The sequence below is a fragment of the Vicugna pacos genome, chromosome 9 (genome assembly GCF_048564905.1).
Source record: "Vicugna pacos chromosome 9, VicPac4, whole genome shotgun sequence".
Lineage (NCBI taxonomy): Eukaryota > Metazoa > Chordata > Mammalia > Artiodactyla > Camelidae > Vicugna > Vicugna pacos.
In genome coordinates, this window is record NC_132995.1 from 23,534,455 (window position 1) to 23,546,040 (window position 11,586).

The window sequence follows — 11,586 nt, forward strand, 5'->3', positions numbered from 1 at the left end:
TACACAAGAGCCAGGCAAGTGTCCTGGCTTCTTTAATGAGTTACCGCAGCAACACCCCTCCCTTCTCTGTGTTAATGTTTCCCACAACCTCCATTACTGCAGATGAGGATGTAATCCTCAACTGAGGCCTCTAATCCCAGAAGACTACCAACCTTGAAAGGGAGGGCCCATCTACCATCTCTACACCCCGCACAGTCTATTTTGAGTCAAGCCCTAGATAACTGCTAATTGACACTGACCCTTGTCTTATTCCTGAGTTTTAGCGAAGGAGCCAACATCTGGATGGAACTGAAATTTCCCTGCTGATATACAAGGCTGATAAACCACCCTATTCCAACATCTGATTCTGGGGCTCTTCAAAACGCGGGTAAGGCCCCGCTTCATAAAAGACGGGTCCTCCACCTGCCCTTCCCAGGGGTTCTGGGAGGCCGCGGCCACGCAGGGCTACCCGGACTCGCGGTCCAAGCCCCAGAGCCCGAGGGGGAGGAAAGCCGGAGGCTGTGCCCCAGCCCTGTCCCCCCCGCCCCAACCCGCTCCCCGGCACCACAGCCCTCCCCGGCCGCCACACCAACCCGGATCCCACCCCGGTCCATGTCCACTGGCCCCGCCAACGGCGCTGCCGTACGTTTACCGTCTGTGAGACGCCGCCCCAGAAAGGATGTCGGCCGCCGACTGACGCGGCCAGAACTAGTGGCCCGGCCAAGCAAGCCGCCATCCCCAGCAGCAAACACCGCCATGGTCCCGGGCAGCTGCACACTTCCGGAGCCCGCTGCCTGCCCCAGAAGCGCACGCCAGCCCGCGAGGAGCGCGGCGTCTTTATCCATGGCAACGCCGCGGGGTCCTCCCCTAGCGCTTGCGTCTGCGTCCTCCCGAGGCTAGACGTGCGAGAGCAGAACTTTCGGAGCCAATGGGAGCAAGGGCGCGGCCAGGACGGGGGTGGGGGGAGGCTTATGGGGCAGCTGGGTGGGGCCGGGGCGGGCGGGGCCGCGCGGAGGTCCTCACTGCAGGTGGCACCGGCCGGAGGCTGGGGCAATGCTGCCAACTGTGGGCGGGGCGGCGGGGCGGCGGGGCAGCGGGGCGGGGGCACCCTCACCTGTCTGTGTGCGGGGCTCAGCCTGGGCTCCGCGGCCTCCGCTTGCACCGGAAGTGGACCCAGGCTACCGGTGGGCAAGATAGAGGACTGAGCCCAGGCAGGCACGGCTGGCCAGGTAGGGCACCTGAAGTGCAGATCCGCCAGGCCGGCTGCCGGCCTTGAATACGCGCTGCTAGGCAGTTTCCAAGAAGACGGGATCTGTCCCAAGAGGGGAGGTAGGGCAGGGTGCCAGATGCCTGGTTGGGTGCGGTCTTACAGGAGAGCCACGTTGAGAGGGTGCAGAGCAGCCCCTGTGTTGGCGGGGCTAGGAATTTGGGGTATAGGGTGGGGATGATGTGTGCCATTCCCTGTGGTCTCCCAAAGAACTCACACCCCCAAGCAAAGGACCCTGCTCCCTCCACCCTTCACTGCATCCCCTGCCTTCCCCAGCACCACCGCCCCTGCCCCCGGAGTGTCCCATGACCTCTCCCCACACCAGGCACCGTCCCTGTTACAGGTACTTATCTCCTGGTGGTTCCAGCCCAAGGGTGGGGGCTGTATCTGACCAGTTAGGATGCCTGGAGCCTTTGTATGAAACCTCAGACTATAATGCAGGCGTGCACAGAGGCCCCTCAAACAGGATTCCCTGCATTCCCTCCCCACCACGCACCCACAGCGCAGCTGCCACACCAGGCCAAGCCTGCTGGAGGACCGCTGTTCCCTCTCCACCTGTCCCTGATCAAGAGTGCACCGCCCACACTTCTGGGTATTTAGTGGGCCTTAGAAGAGCAGCTGGTATTTTCATGGACAAATATTTGCTCTTTTGGGAAGAGTTGAGTGCAAAGGGATGTAGGGTATGCCTTTTCTGTTGTCCTGGAACTGGTGACTAGGATGCAAACTTAAGTCAAAGCAGTTTTTAGAGAGAGCCGCAATATATCTTACCCAAAGATCACTGTTCCCCTACAAAGGCAACACCACCTGGCGGGTGGGGTCCTGGTCCCTCTTTCTGGAGGTTGGGCTTTGCACCCTCCAGCTGGGAAAGAGCCCGAAACAGCTCTGAACACGCTCCAACAGGCTTTCCCAGCACAAACTGCCTTTATTTTGAATCTGGCTGAAGGAAGCAGCTGAGAAATCTGGGTAAATCTTCCTGGGTGTAACCATGTCTTTTGTGCTGAATGAAAGAGCGGCTCTCCACATGCTAACAGCTTAGAACTGAATGTGTGTCGAAGCCTTCATGCATGTAGCATGTTGGGAACAGCGTTTCATGGTGAGGGGAACTCTATAACTTACATGTGTATGGGGAAGCCCTCACTCCAACAGGGTTTTCCTGCACAAACTGCCTTTATTTCGAAATTGGCTCTTGCTGAGAAATCTTGGTAAGTGTTCTTAAGTGTAGCCATGCCCATTATGCAGGATGAAAGAGCGGCTCTACACTTTTTCACATCTCAGAAATGAATGTGTGTTGAAGCCGTCATTCATGTAGCGTGTTGGGAACACAGAATTTAGTGGTGAGAACTATGTAAATTACATGTCTATGATGAAGCACTCTCTCGAGCCGGGTATTCCAGGGCATACTGCCTTTATTTCGAAACTGGCTTCTCAGAAGCCTGTGGTCTCCACTGCAGGTCTGTCTCCAAACCCAGGGCCAGCATGGTAACTCTGCTCCCCCTGTCTATTCTGGAAGTTCTAGGTGTCCTCCATGGCCCTTCCACCATTATGTTTTTGGAAAACCCCGCAGATGGAATGGGCCTGAGAACAGGAGAGCTGGATGCCAGAAGCCACTGCCCAGTGTGAGGCTCCTGGGAGGGGCATCTCGTCTCCGTGGGCTCTGATCTAACCTCCCCTCTCCCCCACCCCCACCCCTCTCCTCCTGCATTTCCTGATTGATCCCTGGATAATGATCCATACCAGGAATGACCTGGGAGAGGTTTTATGAGTCTTTAAGTGGAAAAAAAAAAGAAATCTTTAGACAAGTTACTGAAAGTAACTTCCAGCTTTACCGGGAAAGACCTCATTCCAATGTTTAAGGCTAGTTGACAGGGTGTCAAATTGCTTAACCACTCACATCTGAGCAAGTGCTACCTCTCTCTCCAGCTCCCCGCAGCATCCACCTGTGGCAACTTGGCCAAAAGAAGGCAAGAAAGCTCTTTCCCCTCGCCAGCACCAGCGTGGCTTTGGAGTCAGTGGAGGCTGAGAGAAAGAGCCCCGCCCTGAGGTTTGAGGGGCCTCCAGCCACAGCCAGAGGAGCGGGGGTTTTCAGAGTGGCCCAGCAGGGAAACCAGGCAAGGCCACCTGGCCCAAGTCTTCCCTGCCCAGAGAGCCCCATGAACTGCTTTGGGCCACACTCCCCGTTTGGGCCCCCTGCAAAAAGTTACCACGGGAGCCACACCTGAGAAGGCAGAAGGACAGCCCTTTAGCCTGGGGTCCCAGCAGGTGTGTCCTGTGAGACCTGTGGCCACATAAGTTACTTGTCTCTCCAGGTCACTGAAGGGACTGTGCTGGGCATCTTGGTGGTCAGGGACATGGGAACACCTCTAAACTCTGAAGAAGGACAGAGAGACTCTTCCTGGAAGCAAGGATTCCAGGGAGACACCTTGCCCAGAACTGGGGGACTGTGTCCTGAGTAGACCCCTGGGAGGCAATGTGGGGCTGTGGGGTCCTCTTCTGAGAAGGGAGCAGGTGAGTTTTCCGGGGGTGGGGTCCTGCTTTGTCCAGACATGTCCTTGTGTAAGACTCATTTACAAACACCTCCAAGTCCACCTAGGGGTGGCCCCAGAGGTGGGGGTAGAGGAGGAGAGTGAAGGGTGCAGACTTAGGGCCCCCTGAGCCACCCAGGGAGCCAAGGGTCAGTGGGAACATCTTGGGAGTCTAGTGCAGGGGTGGAGGACGAGCACTAAGAACATGCCAAGTCATGCAATAAAGTGACCCATGACCACGAGACACAGGTGGCCGTACACCAAAAGAGGCAGATAGAAATTTAGACCCAGGATCTGAGAACCTTGAGAGGGGCTGGAGGGTCCCAGGAACCCTCAGGAACAGCTCTTCTAGGGGCACAGACATCCCAATACACACATTTCTCATGGAAGCTTTTTGGGGTGCAGAGTGAGTTACCAGGATCCTGAACTTAGTATGGAATCCCACCCCCTTGTTCATCACGGTACCTGGCAATAAATTGCTGTCATTTGTCCCTGGACATGCACAGGGGAGCTGACTGCTGTGGGGGTCACTGCAGGACTAGAATCTTCTGGTGTGTGCTCTGTGACCACAGAAACCCAGGGGGATTTCTCAACGGGAGAACCTGGAGACCATGCCTGCAAGGACCACCCTCATGGGATGGCCAAGGAGCTCGTGGTACCCAGGTCACCAAGTGACGAAGTTGTGAGGTTGCCTGGGGTATCCTGGGGGCATGTAGATTTCTGAGGTCAGCACGTGGGCCCAGCACTGCTGGATGGTCTGCACAAAGAGGGGCCTGCCCTCCTGATGATGGCTCTTAACACCTGCAGGGAAACTGCTCCCAGGGCTCCTGGAGGTCCATATTGAGAGTGACCTGCCAGCCTTGTGGGGTCACCTTCCCCTGATGCAGAAGCAGACCTCTCTCCCTTGAGGCCCAGGGGACACCTGGCTCAGGTGCCACCTGTGTGCCCTGGACACGCAGAGCCCCAGAGCTCTGGCACAGCCTGGGGTGTGGTGGTGTCCGGGCAAGAAAGGCCCTGGGAAGGGGGTCATTCAAGGGCAGAGGCCACTCTGCAGGGATGCTGGACCTGGCAGCAATGCACTGCTTCAGTACTCCCTTGGGTTGGGTCTCCAACCTGTGGGATGGAAGGGCCACTCCTTCCTGCGGTGCAGTCGGGGGAACTAGATCCATCGTCAAGGTCAGCCCTGAAAATGGAGGCTGCGCTACCTCCATTCCTGGAAAGAAAATCAGTCCCCTCCAGTCCAGGTGATTCAGAAAGTCATTCAGCAATGTTCGGGGCCTCCACTTTAGGCTTTGAATTAGAGCTGAGCGGCTTAGGAGGCCAGATCCCTGTCCGTGGCTCCAGGAGCAGGCTTTCTGCTGGGGGACAGGATCCTCACAAACACCTGTGTCTTTGTGGGACACTCCCCTCTGACAAGCTGGGAGGCAGGGTGCAGTTGTGGGAAATCGTGTTTACATGAGCAGAGGGCCACCATGTGGTGGGGGCACAGGAGACTGTGAGAATGAGTCCCACAGCCTTTCTGGAATCAAAAAACTGGCAAATGTGAAAAAGTGCATAATTTGTTTTATTGAACAGGCTGCTTATGTACGTTTGGAGGACCAGGTTCAAGGACTCAGCATCCCTCCAGGACAATAGCCTCAAGAGAAGAACAGACAGAGCAGGAGGAGATCTGGGGTTTCTCCCAGGAATGAGGTGGAACAGGGATTTCTGCAGATTTGCAAGGAGTCCCCGACCACTGAGCATGGGGTTACAGCCCCACGAGCCCCTGTCATGTTTGGCTTGGGCTCTGGTTCTGGCCTGCTCATGTATTCTTCCAGCAGAGTTCCAGAAACTCAGAGGGTGGAATTAGAGGGGCTGCGTTTGGAACCTAGTGAGGAGTTGGAGGGTCCTTTATATTGAGTCCCTTCATCCTAATCACCGTAGCTGAAGCCCAACACCCCCCAGGCCCCCATGGTTGCCGTGGAGGGAGAACAAGCCTGGCAGGCGACCTAGGGGTCCCACTACTGTGTCCTTCCCTTGTCTTCGTTCCCTTTCACCCCGGAAGGTGTGATTGTCTCGTGTCATGGTGGCCTCCACAATGTCCCTCCCAGTAATCTCTCTTCTCCATCAGGTGGGGTTCCCAACCCCGCTCAGCCTTCTCTGCATGGATGCTGAAGGACCAGGCCCACCTGAAGTTCTGAGCTCGAGCAGTAAGGTGGAAACAAAGAAACCAATGGAAAAAAGAAGCAAGTGATTGTGGCAAAGCTCCCCACCACAGAGAAGCTGCCCTGAGTGGAAGGGAGAGTGTGGGCATGCCCGTTTGTTTCCTATCTCCCAGTGCTCTTAGCTTTCTTATTGCCTACCTGCATGGTTACAACAAAATGATCTGCAAAACTGAAAATATTTACTCTCTCGCTTTTACAGAAAAGGCTGGCCAGCCTCTGGTCCGGTACCAGGCAAGAGATTGGAGTTCCTTTCCAGTTTGGAAACATCTTGGCAGGCCCAGGTTTGCAAAGGTCTTTAAGAGTAGTTAACGGAGTTTTGCTTTTAAACTTTTTTACGGCTGTATATACTTGTGAGATGTGGTTGTGATGTATAATTCTGAGTCGGGATTTTCTCAAACTGTTTCTCACTTCTTATACCAGACATTCCTAAATTCCAAGTGGAACTGCATATTAAGGAAGCCATGGAATTTAGCAAAAGGATACAGATCTCATTTCCTTTTAAGCATCGATGTACCTCCATCATGGCAGTATTTGTTATGTGTTATTGATAGGGGAACTAAGTAGTAAACAGATTAATAGAAAATAGGGGATTTTAGGTACACAGGTTCATCTTTTCAACATTGTTTGTAATATTTGCAGTTTAAGATGACCATTCCTGAGAAACAGGCAGCCTCTTAGAATGAAATAGCATTTCCTCTGAACCATAATTAATTTTTATTTTGTAGACAGCAGGAAGGGTAATAACACGTCACACATTTGGGGACGTCAAAGAGAAAAAGTAACTTTCTGGGAGCGCACTCCCCCGCCTCCCCCTGCCCTTTTTACTGTCCCATTCTCCCTGGAAGGCTCTTTCTTATCTTCTGCTCATGCCTCCAGTAACTCTTTCTTCCTCCTTGTTCCTCAGCTGGTAAGGTTAGTTTTCTACTTTGAACAAGCAAACAAGCCAACAGAAGAGAAATTTCACAAGCAACTCCCAGCACATCCGCTCGCCTTCTGATGTCTGTGACCTCACTCTCGGTGCCCCACCGCTTATTAAAAGTGGCATCGAAAGCCAGTTCCTCCAAAAGTCCCCGAGGCCCCATCCCTCCCATCTTCTCTGGGTTGTCACTCCCAAAACCATCCTCTCTTTCACTGCCTCATCTATTTTGTTCTCCTGCTAGTTGGCACCATCAGTATATAAACGTCCATCCTCTTAAACCAACAGCACTCCTTGACCCTAATTCACCCCCACCAATTGCCACCCTGTGTCTTTGCAGCAAATCTTTAAGGAGTTGTTTAAACTCACTGTCTGCATCTTCTCTTGAGCCATCCCCTTTTACACCCATTCTGGCTTTTCGCCTGATCCCTCGCTCTATGGAAACTGCCCTGTCAAGGCCATCAGTGACCCCATGTTTCTAAATATAGTGGTCAATTTTGACTCCTCATCATGCTTGGCCCCTCAGCAGCATTTGACCCAGCTCTTCCATCCCTCCTACCCCGTGTTCCTGCTTCACTCAACCTCCAGCCCATCTCTCTGTCTGTTTCTGCTTTTGGCCTGCTGGCTGGTCCTTTGCCAATGTCTCCTGTTTTTTCCAAACATATACTGTGGGTGTTCCCCAGGGTGGGTTCCTGGGCCTCTCCTCTCTCTCTCTGCTATTCCTTTGGTGGAAGCAACCCAGCCTTGGAAATTGGCATGCCATCAATTTCTCGATTTCTCCAAAATTCCCTGATTTCCCCTTTCCATCTGAGCCTTTATCCCTGAGACTCACATCACATTCTTTTCCTTTCATTCATCTTGCTTTCACATTCATACATATGTTCTACTATGAAATTACTTTTCCAAATTTTGAATCAGTACATATATATCATGTAAAATGCTCAAATATGTATTATTTCCACTAAGATGCTAATTCTACCTTAGAACATTTCTGCACTTCTGTATTTATGTGAATAAAGCGAATAGTATTTCTACAAGCCTCATAGTTAAACACTGTTAGTTTGGGGCTATTATGTAACATGAAATAATGGTACATCAACATAGTCGTTTTTCATTTATTTTTATGTAACACCGAGATGAGGTTTTTGCCCTGAAGACTGGTTTTATTGAAATTTTACCTACGTTACGGACAGTCAGTTTATGTGAAAGCCCTCATTTCTCCCCTTTTTGATATATGCTCCATTTGGCTATATATAACATATAACTTGGCATGAAACAAAATTCCCAAATCATTCACATAATACAATTAATATGTTTAATTATATTTTTTAAATGTTAAAAAGAAAAAGAAAACAGATTCCTCTACCTATTAGGCACTTCTGTGGCAATATGTAACACACCCCTTAACCATGACATTGAAGAACTGAGCTGATACCAGCCCCTTTCCACCTGCTCAGCCCCACCTTTTCCCATCCCCTTTCCCATCCAGAGAGGACATCCCTCCCATTGTCCAGGCCCAGATGTTGGAACCATGTCCTTTCTCTCTCTTTCTTTTACACTCACAGACAGCAAATCCAGCTTGTTAGAAAATTCTGGATATTCTGTCTTAATTAAATACCTGCTCTCTACTCCCCGCCCTCCTAAGAGCCACCTTCAGCCTTTCCTGGATACCAATAGCCTTCTGTTTCCATCTTTGCTTTCCTACAATCTCTCATCCACACAGAGTCAGAGGGAGCCTGTAAAAACATACATTGGGGGTGGTGGGTGTTGCTCAGTGGTAGGGCGCATGCTTAGCATGCTTGAGATCCTGGGTTCAATCACCAGCACATTCATTAAAATAAATAAATTACTTCCCCCCAAAAAACACAAACACAAAAGCATAAGTTGGACTACATCACCCCTCCCCTCAAAACTCACTAAACGGGTCACCATGTCATTAGGAGCCAAAGTCGTCACAAAGGCCTCAGGACCCGGCGTGCTCTGCCTCTCTGCCCACACTCTCCCCCTCACTCTGGGGGCCTCTGGCTCCGGCTCTTCCTTCTTCCTCCGGATCTATTCTGCTTCAAGTTCATTACTCCGTGAGATCTGCCAGGATTGCCTTATTCTCTCCTGCCTGCCTCCCACCCCACCGCCATCACCCGAGTTTGCTCATATCACTCTTTTTTAAAAATTTATCCAAACTCTTGCTACCCCAACATGCTGCCTGTTTCCTCTGCTAAAATTCTGAGCCCCCAGTGATGGGGAGTCATGTCTATTTTGTTGACTGATAAAGCCCGAGAGCCTTGGGAACGGTCTAGTTAGGAGATTCCCGTATGTAGTAGGAGCTTATACACATTTGCTGAATGAATATAGATGCCCTGGTCCAATCCGATGGAGCACTTCTGTGACGTGCTCAAAGAATAACTCTCCTTTCCACCTGAGAGGGGGTGACAACTTCCCTGGTGATTAAAGGCAAGAATTTTTTGCTTTATGCTGTTAACCTTAGGCGGGGAGACTGGGGGATCTTCATATATATTTTTAAATTTGGTTCACTCTGCAGTTGGTCTTTGGTCTCTGTATAATTTTGAGAAACTCTTTATGAGTGATCATTCTTTGATCAGATTGAACAGGTTCCAGGGGGAAGGACCAAGCCTGTCCCATCAGCCATTCTATGTGTCTTGTCCTGGGACCCAGTGGATGCTCAGCATGTAAGTGAACCGACAGGAGTGAGTGAAGAGATGGGAGCATCTCATTATTGTGGCGGATCTCTGTCCAATGCCTTGAGATTTGGGGAAGGGTTTACGAGTGCAGAAGGGAGAGGTCAGGTCCTCTGTGCTTTTCCTGAGTGCCCTGGCCTTACCCATTCCCCCAGCCCCCTCTGGGCAGCCAAGCCAAGGAGCTGGGCCACCAGGGGTTGTGCTGATCAATAATCCACCTTCACCCCAATTCCGGGGGTAGGTACACATGGTTGTAGACACTGGAGTCAGGTCCTTGGAGGAATTCCTCACCGAACTATGTTTTGGACCTTTTATTTTTCTCTAGAACCTCCAGCTGAAGAAGATTGTTTTAGACACATGAAAGTTGAGGACACCTTCTGTCCCCTCGCAACCCAGGTGGGGCTGGGAGTCTGCTGTTTCTATAGCCGGTGGGCTCGTGTTGATTTGGGCATCCCTGTGCCTGAATTCCTGCAGTACACTCGGTGGAAAGGTTGGGGGTGCCTGGCAGGGAGGGAAGCGGGTTGGGAGACTGTACAGCTGGGCTGATGTTAACCTGGGGTGAGCGGGAGCTTGCTGATGCATGGCATCTCGGGGCAGGGAACTCTCCACACTCAAGAGGGGTTCCCACTCCCGCAGGGTCCCTTTGATCAGGGTGCTGGGCTGTCAGGGGACCACAGGGGTCCCAGTGAGGATTAGGGTGCCTTCAGGCAATGGGAAGTGTGGGGTCCAGTGGCAATTGAATTAACTGTGCACCCAAACCCAGCCCCCACCTCTTTCAGCCTGTTTCCTAATCTGCAAAACTGGAATGTTATTAAACATCTCACGGGGTCATTGATGGGCTGGGACAGACTAGACAGTCAGGAGCTGGAATTCCTCTGTCCCCTGATTGTTTGCCTTCTTTCTGACTATTTGCTCTCACAAGCTCAGTCTCTCTGTCTCTCGCTCTTTCACTTCTAAGTGTCTCTCATGCTCTGGTTTCATTTGATTTCCAACCACTGCCCCTCCCCTCCGCCAAACTCCAGATGAGTGAACTTGATTTCTATGTGTCAGTTCCAAATTCCCAGGAAAGATGCTCTGTCACCCTCTGGATCTGCTGTCCAACCCATGAGTTGTGGCCAGAGGAGCGAGTCCTTCTGGGACCAGCAGAGGGTCTCTGCCGAGCCCCCAGCCACCACTGTGGGAGCACATAGCTCTCCGTGGAGGAAGTACTGGCTGTGACCTTGTGTCACTAAGTGTGAATTTATGTCTTCTCTTGAACCACCTTCATCCTCCTAAACAAAGATGAAAATTAAACACTCCCGGGATTTGTGTCATGGAACACTCAGGGTGGGGGCTAATGGGGCTGGAATTTCTGCTGTATTTAAGGGGCTACACTGAATCCCCAACGAGAGCCTACAAAGGGAACAGCACCGGCCCCACCCGGCACTTTGGGCGCTGAGTCTGCATGACGGTGAGCCAGGCTTCTGACCACAGCTCAAGGGTCTGGTCTGACCAATTAGCCTTTGAAACCAACCAGCTTTGGATTCCTCAATCCCACCCTGAGGTTTTACCTGAACCATCAGCTTCTGTATCTCTGAAGACAGATGCTGAGGACACTTCACGTAAGCCGTTCGCACAGCCCTGTTCAGGCCTTTGTGCTGCACGGTCTGCCCGGCGAGCTGACCGAGGTTGGTATTTTACTGATGTTAGAAGTAGTCTGGTTTCCCGATGTACTGTTTCACTGAACAAGCAACAGAAGCCACTTCTCGCTGATAAAAGCAGAAAAGGGACATAATGAAAAGATACTGGGAGGGTGTGTGGAGTGGCCAGGACCGGAGCCAACCCAGGAGCTGTAGGAGGTGTTAGGGAGCCCCAGGCACCAGGCTGGGAGGGGTGCTACCGGGCCCCCTGCCACCCCAGAAGGGACCCCCCTCCACCCGACCCTCCACCTCACTCACTGCAGGTTCATGTCCCGGCAGGGCCAGGTCACACTGAAGCCACCAGCACACACCTCAGTTGGGGA

At 52.1% G+C, this 11,586-nt stretch overlaps 1 long non-coding RNA gene across 1 annotated transcript; it reads left to right on the plus strand.

Annotated features, from left to right (window-relative positions):
• The first annotated feature begins 1,088 nt into the window (after positions 1 to 1,088).
• On the plus strand, positions 1,089 to 10,991 carry LOC140698401 (uncharacterized). The gene is made up of 9 exons (XR_012076185.1): positions 1,089 to 1,208; positions 3,167 to 3,287; positions 3,553 to 3,751; positions 5,344 to 5,460; positions 5,879 to 6,053; positions 6,172 to 6,253; positions 9,489 to 9,575; positions 9,910 to 9,980; positions 10,950 to 10,991. It is a non-coding gene; the product is annotated as an uncharacterized lncRNA (long non-coding RNA).
• Positions 10,992 to 11,586: the final 595 nt, after the last annotated feature.